This window comes from Notolabrus celidotus, chromosome 4, assembly GCF_009762535.1.
Source record: "Notolabrus celidotus isolate fNotCel1 chromosome 4, fNotCel1.pri, whole genome shotgun sequence".
In the NCBI taxonomy this organism is placed as follows: domain Eukaryota; kingdom Metazoa; phylum Chordata; class Actinopteri; order Labriformes; family Labridae; genus Notolabrus; species Notolabrus celidotus.
In genome coordinates, this window is record NC_048275.1 from 11,573,938 (window position 1) to 11,582,812 (window position 8,875).

At 39.4% G+C, this 8,875-nt stretch overlaps 1 long non-coding RNA gene across 1 annotated transcript; it reads right to left on the bottom strand.

Moving 5' to 3' along the window:
* Positions 1 to 704: 704 nt before the first annotated feature.
* LOC117812013 lies at positions 705 to 7,733 on the bottom strand. Its single transcript, XR_004631107.1, has 3 exons — positions 7,582 to 7,733; positions 1,309 to 1,416; positions 705 to 1,171 (listed from the first exon to the last, which is right to left on the bottom strand). It is a non-coding gene; the product is annotated as an uncharacterized LOC117812013 (long non-coding RNA).
* Between the last annotated feature and the right edge of the window lie 1,142 nt (positions 7,734 to 8,875).

Sequence of the window (8,875 nt, forward strand, 5' to 3'; positions counted from 1 at the left end):
CAAATTATATAAATTAGTATATTTGATTATTGATGCATACACTACTCACAGAGAGTTAGGTCTATTCGGGATGCACCTAAAATGCCCTATAACATTTACAGGTGAACTTAATTTGACCTTCTCTAAACTATTGAATGCACATGTCCAACTGTTCAGATGTTTCAGTACTTATTCTCTGACAAGGTAATCAATGAAAATTTGTATTCAAACAGTCTTCTTCATCACGCTGTTCACATTTTGACATCATGAGACCAAGACACCACCTAAAAATCGATCAACAACAGGACGGAGAAACACAGGAAACCACATGCATACCCATTCAAAAAAAGCTGCAGAAATAAAATGTTTACAGCCTGGCTCAATAGATGGTTTAGGTCTGAGTAGCTAATTTCTGTCAGCACACACTGCACAGGGGTGAATATTTTAAATAACAGTATCATTTTGAAGACATTAAAGTGGCTAGTTTTGCCTAAATAAAGGCATGCCTCTCTACCTCAAAATAGCTTGGACGAAGTTAGATTTCCAATACGGTACCCGCCAACAATTGGTTTCATACCAGCACTTCAGAAACAGATGGGTGACGTCACGGATACTACGTCTATTTATTATTCAGTCTATGGTCAAAACTCAGGACCCAAGAACCTCAATGACCTGAGGGCAGCCCTTCAAGAAGAGTGGAGAGCCTCAGCAGACAATTAGTCGACTTGTGGACAGCATGAGACGTCATCGTCGTTAAGCTGTAACCAATGCTCAAGGAAAAATGACGAGTGATTGAGACATTTAAATCTTTTTGTTGTTGTATATCCATCACTTTTGTTTCAATAAGTTGTTTGAGATTAATAAATTACCGTTGCATGCTCATACCTAAATAAAATATTTTTTACAGTTTCCATAAATTTCACCCTAAAGAAAAATATCCCTAACTTTTTGTAAGTAGTGTATATTAGCCAAATAAAAGACAGTATGTCATAAAAACAGAGTATTGTATGAAGATATTTTCAATGGATCCCCCCATAACCAGAACAGCATCATTCTATGAGAAACACTGATACAGTTGTTTCGGTGGTTTTGTACCACTGATTGGTGCTGATGTCAACTTGCACTGTCTTAGTGTGGACTGAATACTGATATGCCAAGTCATTAAACTCCATCTTGTCCACACAAGGATCTCCTGTTGTGGTGAGAATTGAGAATAAAACAATCTCTGAGTTGAAGATCAACAAGATTTAAATCCTTTATGACTGAAATATTACAAAATAAGATGGAGAAGAAAGCACGAATGAAATAGTTAAGTGAAACAAAACCTACAAGGGTCATGTTTCTTTTTCAGCAGACAACGCCCCCTCTCGATGGAGATAAACCCAAGAACACTACACTTGTCTTGTATATGCCTGGATAGGACACAGCCAGCTGGTTCTGTAAGATAGAAAGATACATTTTCATCTAGTGTTCAGAAAACACACTCTTTACTTTTGTGGTCCAGCTCATTAATGACCAGAGAGCACATTTGTGAGTTCACACATTCTAGCATATTTTCTTTTTTTTCCCTTAGAGGAAACAACAGCATCCACATCCAGGCAATTAGTGGGCAAACTCCCCTCACCTCTTGTTTGTTCTACTGCTGCCACACTCCTCTACAGAAGATCACAAACTTCTGTGGAGAAGCATCGAGAAACAGACGTGTCCCACAAGTGACAGCAGTGATTGAAGTGGTGATTCCTGGCTGCTGTATTACAGGTTTAAAAAGCACCTGGTTGGTGTAATTTGGTGACAACGGTGAGATTTAAAAAGCAGCACTCTCCACACACAGCTTACTTTCACTTTGTGAGAGCAGAGTTGCAGAAAAAGAAATCCAATGGGTGTTTTGTGTTTTTTTGGAGGACTCACAGTACGTTCTGCTGACAAAGAAGGGCAGCAGAGCAGACAAATACAGAGAAACAGACAAGCCTGTATATGTGTGTGTGTGTGTGTGTGTGTGCGTGTGTGTGTGCTGTGAGAGTAGGTGAGCAGAGAGGAGTAGTTTGTGAATTAACCTTTAAATAAAGTGGAGGATTAAAACACTGACCGAAGAACTGACACAGCGTTCCAAATACTTTATTAATTCAACTCAATTTAGTAAATTAAACCTAAAAGGAAAACTGCAAAATAACTGGAGTGATTTCACGATTAATCAATATTCATTCCAGCACAACACACACACACACGCACGCACGCACACACACAAACACACACACACGAGACAACTCCTGAGCTGTGGGACAACATCAATCAGCCGGTGGAGACAGTTGTGTGTGCGTAGACAGAAACTCACAGTGCAGCTAAATCCCTGTTTACCTTTTAAATCTGTTTTTTTTTTTTTTTCTTTGGCAACTTTTCCTGACGTGGGCGTTGAAATTGAAGTCTGAGCTGACTAAAGACACATTGCACTGCAGCCTCAGTCCTCAGTCACGGGCCATAAAGAGGCGATGTAAAGATTTGTTTTTTAGTGCTGAAATGATTTGTAGTGGTTTTGAAACGCCATCATGGACGAAGCAGGAAAATGCAGCAGCTTTATGGAAGTTTCTGACAACACATAGCTCATTTTGCATTTAAGAGTGTGTGTGGTTATACTGAGTGTGTGTAAAAGGGGAAAATAGAGTGAAAGAGTCGCAGTGATTTTTTACACAGCTGACTATGAAACGTGAAAAGAGGCACTTAGGCAGAGGCAGCAGAAATCAACAGAGTCATGTGAACTGAACACCCTGCTGGAGAACAAGGGAACCTATAGAGAAAGCAAATAATGATAAAACACTGAAAAAGTCCTTAGATGTAAGCGTACGCTGAACTCACATTTAAATGACATGAAAGAATTAAGGGGCTTCAGAGTGTGGTGTTACAGAAGCAGCTTTAATTTCAGCTTTCACCCACACCTTTTGCTTTGCAATGAATTCTGTACACTCGCTTTGATCTCCACCTCTTTACCTCATATTTATTGCTTTGCAGAAACACAGGTTCAAAAGAAGAGTAATTTAAAATTCCATGGGAGAGGAGGCAGCGGAGAGCACACAGAGTATTTTCAATAATCGCAGAAAAACAGCTTCACTGTTGTTATTTTAGAATTGTTTATGCCGGGACTCAGGCCCCCACCTGGAGCTGAGATAAATACATTTGGTCTAAACGTTATCTCTCCTGACAGGCCGGCGCTCACCTCAGCTCACCTTTGCTTTAATAAACCATCACAGCTGAATGTTCCAGTGCAAATATTTGAATATAGGAGATTCCTGATGTGATTTAAACTTTCCTTTGTTCTTACCACAACCGGGGATCACTACTCAACATGAACTGACCCTGTTCTACCATAACTGACACTTTGGATTATGCAAAGGATGCTGTGATGAAACTTAAACTAAAATCAGATCAGATCTATGAAGCAAGAAAAGATGCACCGATCACCTGACTGATGACCAATTTCCAGCCTGTTGATCTGATCGGCTGATGTTTCTGAGATCGATGACTCAGCCTCCAGAACATATCTGATTTTGTGCCAATCCCAGATTTACACACAAGTTACACCAGGTGCACAGCAACACAAGCACTAATGTGACAGCCACACGCACGCACACGCACACGCACACACACGCACGCACACACACACACACACACACACACACACACACACACACACACGTCAGGAGTGTGAACATGAGGTGAAAAAATATTGATCCACAGGAGGATTTCCTGGCAAAATAACATTGTCAAGTTATTAAATTCAATCTGTGTATCTACTGAAACACTCCAGACTGCAGCGTGTGTACTGAACTTCATCAACAATTCAGTTATATAGAGCTTTATAAATGATCTGCTTCTTTATGTCTGCACTGTTCACATGTATGTGTGCACTCCACCTCTCTCTCTCGCTCTCCCTCTCTTGCAGTCATCAGTGCAAGAGAGAAAAAATAACAATAAAACTCAATCATACCACTCTGAGACATGCTGTTATAACCGTGGCCGCAACACTCAAGAAGAATGAGGCAATGAAAGCAACATATGACCGACCACAAACATGAACAAGCCAGCAATTGGCAGATTGTCACATTTAACAAACTAAGAGCAAACTATGATTTTAAGAAAATATGAAACTCAAAACTAAAATCAACACAAATGTTTTTGAAAAATGAAGGAAGAACAAGCAGATAAGAAGGAATGCTGAGTCAGTGCATACATGAAGACCTTTTATATCACCTTCCCATCATTAGATGATATCACAGATCATAATAACTCAATTGTGTTCCCTTAAGCTGATGTTTGCTCTAATCTATTCTTATGACTTATGGATACAATGAAGACTTGATTCAAAACTACATGTATGAAATTATACATCTCCTGTGTACAACAGCTGAAAGGCTCAGGTGTTAACATGTTTTGGTCTCTGTTGAATTATGTCAAGAAAGCACAATCAATACCTTGAATAAAGCTCCACGATCAAGCAAATTGATTGGTCAGTAAGTGGAGTCTTCTACAAACTACATGAAGCCAATCAGCACACAGCCTCACTATCATAGCATCCTGCCCCCTGAGATCACTGCATGAATGATGAGGTTAGAAACTGAGAGGCTGCAGATCCTCCACAGAGGCTGAATTTGTAAATAGCTAGAAAAAAATACCATAACATGGGACATTTAAAGCATAAAGATATAGTTAATATCAATTGAGAGTACAATCTAGGTAATGTTGAACATTTTTTATCATATACAAATGTCCTGACGAGATGTTGCGGGTCAAATTGACCCTTTTTAAAGTCTATTTTAGGCAATGTATGCCTTCCAAACCAGCTAAATGCAGCATAGAAATCTGGGCAGCATGTGACAGAAGAGTCGTGTTAATTTATCAACATCACTTCATAAAAAAATAAATAAAAAATGTATATAAAATAAACAAAAATCTGTCATGTAAAAGTATTGTATTTATAATTAGGGCTTTCCAATGTACATTAAAAAGTTTCAACATTAATTTTAATGAAAAATGAGTGAGTTAAATAAAAAATTTGATTTAAAAAATGTGTATTGAGGTTTTTTAGGGTTCTGGCACTTTTGGATAATTGAATATGCCCCGGGTCAAATTGACCCAGGAACATTATTGCTGTTGCAGAGAAACAAACATAACAAGAGGGTTAAAGAAGAAAACCTCTGAGATGGATACCGGGATGTCTTTTGACCTCATTCGGAACTAGTCTTAGCATGTTCCCCTATGTTTCAAACAGAGCAGATCCAATCAGCCAGCTCATCATGAAAATATTGACCGGAGATTAGCAGACAAAACACTGATCAAAGTAAATGGATACACAGAGCTACCGTTACAGCCAGTAACTGTGGAGACGATGTGGGAGGTAAGCATGCTGTAATGACGGACTGCTCTGCAAAGGTCAATTATAGACCGCCGTCTGATAGACACATGAAGACGTTCTTGGTTGTGTCCATGACAACAAGAGTACAACAGCACTTTCTTTTTGTGAATACTCTGTAATAGTAAGACAAGCACTCAAATATTAAAATTACTTAAGATGCCCATGCTTAGTGCCTCTTTTTTTTCTAATTCATTTAACTATATCCTTTTACTTTCACTTTTAATCCTTCAATCTCAACTAAAAGATCAACCTTTTTTTTCTGCCCATTTTGATGCGAACTGTCCGTCTTATTCAGGGGTGTTAAGAGTGTCATTCATAAAACATTCAAGGACATTTCTGTTGCTGCAGTGTGTGTGTCAGTGTGTGTCTGTGTGTGTCTGTGTGTCTGTGTGTCTGTGTCTGTGTCTGTGTGTGTGTGTGTGTGTGTGTGTGTGTGTGTGTGTGTGTGTGTGTGTGTTTGTCAAGGAGAAGACCAGCATGGTGCTGCTGAGGCCTAAATCTGTCTCTAACTCTTAATTAAACCCTGGACTCCAGTGGCTCTAACTTATTAAAGAGCCAGAGTATGTAGCACCCCCACACGCACACACATCATCACATACACATCCACACAGGCATGTACTTACACACTTCTTCAAAGCCCACAACATTCCACCTTAAGCTACCGATGATTTAATGCATCTCAATATTTCACCTTCAGCTGCTGCTTAGTGACCCACTTGCAGAGAAATAAATTATTTCCTGGACTCTTTTAGCATTCGCTTAAATGTAGTGAAGGAGATTCTGCAGAATGGCTGCTAAGTGGAGTTTACAGTTTTAAAAATAGTTTTAATGGAATTTGTGCTCTATTAACTGACAGTACACACAGCGAGGGAAGTGGCTGCAAAGTTTAGAAAAAGGAAACAGCGATGCAGAATATGGAACGACCTTTAGAGCTAGGGTAGGCAACTTTGGAGGAACCAGCGAGAGTGAACTAGATTTGGAGAGTATTCAGCGAGAAAAACAAACCTGAGTTCCTCGCTTTAGGCCTCACTCAGAAGCCACTCACCCAAAACAAACGACAGAGTACTGTCTGCCCACTGCTGCAAGAGGGTTTGACTGAGGAGGGTAGCACACGGTTGTAACCGCTCAACCTTTGCATCTAACCTTTTTGCAATTCTTGAGCAACTTGCTTACTACTTAAGCTCTGTCTGCATGGCCTCCAGGAAAATACCAGCCATGTGCTGTGAGAGCAGAGATGAGTTAATGCAGTGAAATAAGAAGTCAGGCAATTAGCTCAATTCATGGGGTCATAATCAAGCAGCAACCTCCGGTCTCAAAATATGAAGCCCATGCAGAAGTGTTATAAACTGCAATTCATTGAAAATCCGCTTGAGTCTGGCTGCAGAAACACTGGAAACCACATACACACCAATTCAAAAAAAGACCATCTTTGCAGCATTAATAAACATGTTTACAGTTCAAAAAACGGCTTGGCTCTATGTCGCTAATTTCTCTATCGGCACACACTGTACGGGAGGTGAATTTTTTTCTAACAGAACGGTTCAGAAGATATTCAAATTACGAGTTTTTGCCCAAATAAGGACATGACTGACTTGATTGACAGGCAGGAACACATAGTTGGCTAGGAGGCTCAAACCCCGCCTCTTTACGTCACACTCTTTTAGATGAGTTCAGCTTTTCCAGTATGGCTCACGCAGACGATTGGCTTCAAAACACGTCATGGATACTACATCCATTATACAGTCTATGGTCATATTGGACTGTGACATGCACAGCTTCTAGATAATAAAAGGTCTGCAACTAATGACTATTTTGATAGTCAACTAGTCATTGAATATTGAAACGATTATTCGACTACCTGGATAATGAATTTCATAGTTACCTAAAAGGTTCTTAGTCAGCTTTTTAATTTAATATTATTCTTTTAAACTCCACCATGCCAAAAATATTAAATCATGCAAGATGGATGATTATGTTTTAATGAGTAGCATGGTTACTATAGTAGCATGGTAAACGTTTGCTCCACTATTTAATGGTAGGAGAGGAGAAATAAAAAGAAAAGGAAGGAGGAACAGGAAAAAAAAGAAACATTTATAAAAGGTAAAGATTTGAAAGTGAGGGGCTGGAAATGTGTGGCTTTAACTTTGGACAGTTCAGTTGAACATCACCATGTCCTCTCTTAAAAAGCTTGCACTTACTGATGTAGTCCCATGTTAAGCAAGTTCCGGTGTCCAGATGTCGAGGGCAGCTCTTCTCTTTTCAGCGTTGAAGGTAAAATATTCCGGGACTTTAGAAATTGTACGCAATGTTGTTGCGTCGGTCCGCGCCATATTAGTATAATTTACTCACCTGCTGCTTGCCGGCTGGTGCGCTGCACGTGCCACGCACAGCAGAGATAGCAATGACGTAAGATGTCTCACTCCCCAATAAGTAATTTTGCTACATTTTGTTCACATAGCCATTTTCAGCAAAGATAGAATGAATATAAGATGTCTCACTCATCACAAATGTGACTTATTTGTTGTATTTTATGGATATTTTGTATGTTATGTTGTATGTGAATAGGGTTGCCAAATTTCTCACTACTAAATAAGGGACAGGTGCACGGTGCCAGGGTGGTCTGAGCATGATGTGTGAATTCAGCGTATATTCATATTCTGATTTAACTGGAAATGCAGAAAGTGTGTATACTCCCCTTAGTCCTTACTGTATCATTATGTAACCTCATATGAATAAACCTAAAAGAAACCACAATTTGGCTCTTTACAACAAAAAACAAGCAAAAGAAAAATTAAATGCAAAAGAGGAGTATGACTCACCAAATGTACTTTTCTCATGAATCGTTTTTGCTGCTCTTGACTGACTCAAGCAGTCTTTATCCTTTTCCACAGCCAGAGAGAAGTCCTTCCATGACAAGTCACAGTTTACAGATATTTGAAGTTCATTTTTGATCAGCTCTGTGCTGCATCTGTTTCTTGAGTCTGACCATTTAATTACCATCAGAGAGAAAATCCTCTCCACACTTTTTTACAAGTGTGATTGGCACATGATCTGCCACTGCCGTTTTATCTAATCTAGGATCTGTAGAGTGCAGTCTGCTGTATTTACAAGAGTTAATAGTCAATATATGGGACAATTGAGGTCCTGTATGAAACAAAAAAATTTAGCCCAATATACGGGATGTCCCTGCTAATACGGGACAGTTGGCAACCCTACATCCAAACCAAGCGGCAACCGCCGGTCTAAAAATATGAGTCCAATGCTTAAGTGTTAAAAGCTGCAGTTCATCGAGGATATGCTTGAGGCTGGCTCTGGATGTATCGGAAACCACACATCAACTCAAAAAAGCTGATCTTTACAGCAGAAATAAACATGTTTACAGCCTGGTACAAAAAACAAATGTAGTCTGGATAGCTTGTTTCTCAATCAGAGCACACTGTACGGTGGGTGAATTTTTTCATAACAAAGTAATTTCAAAGATATTGAGATTAC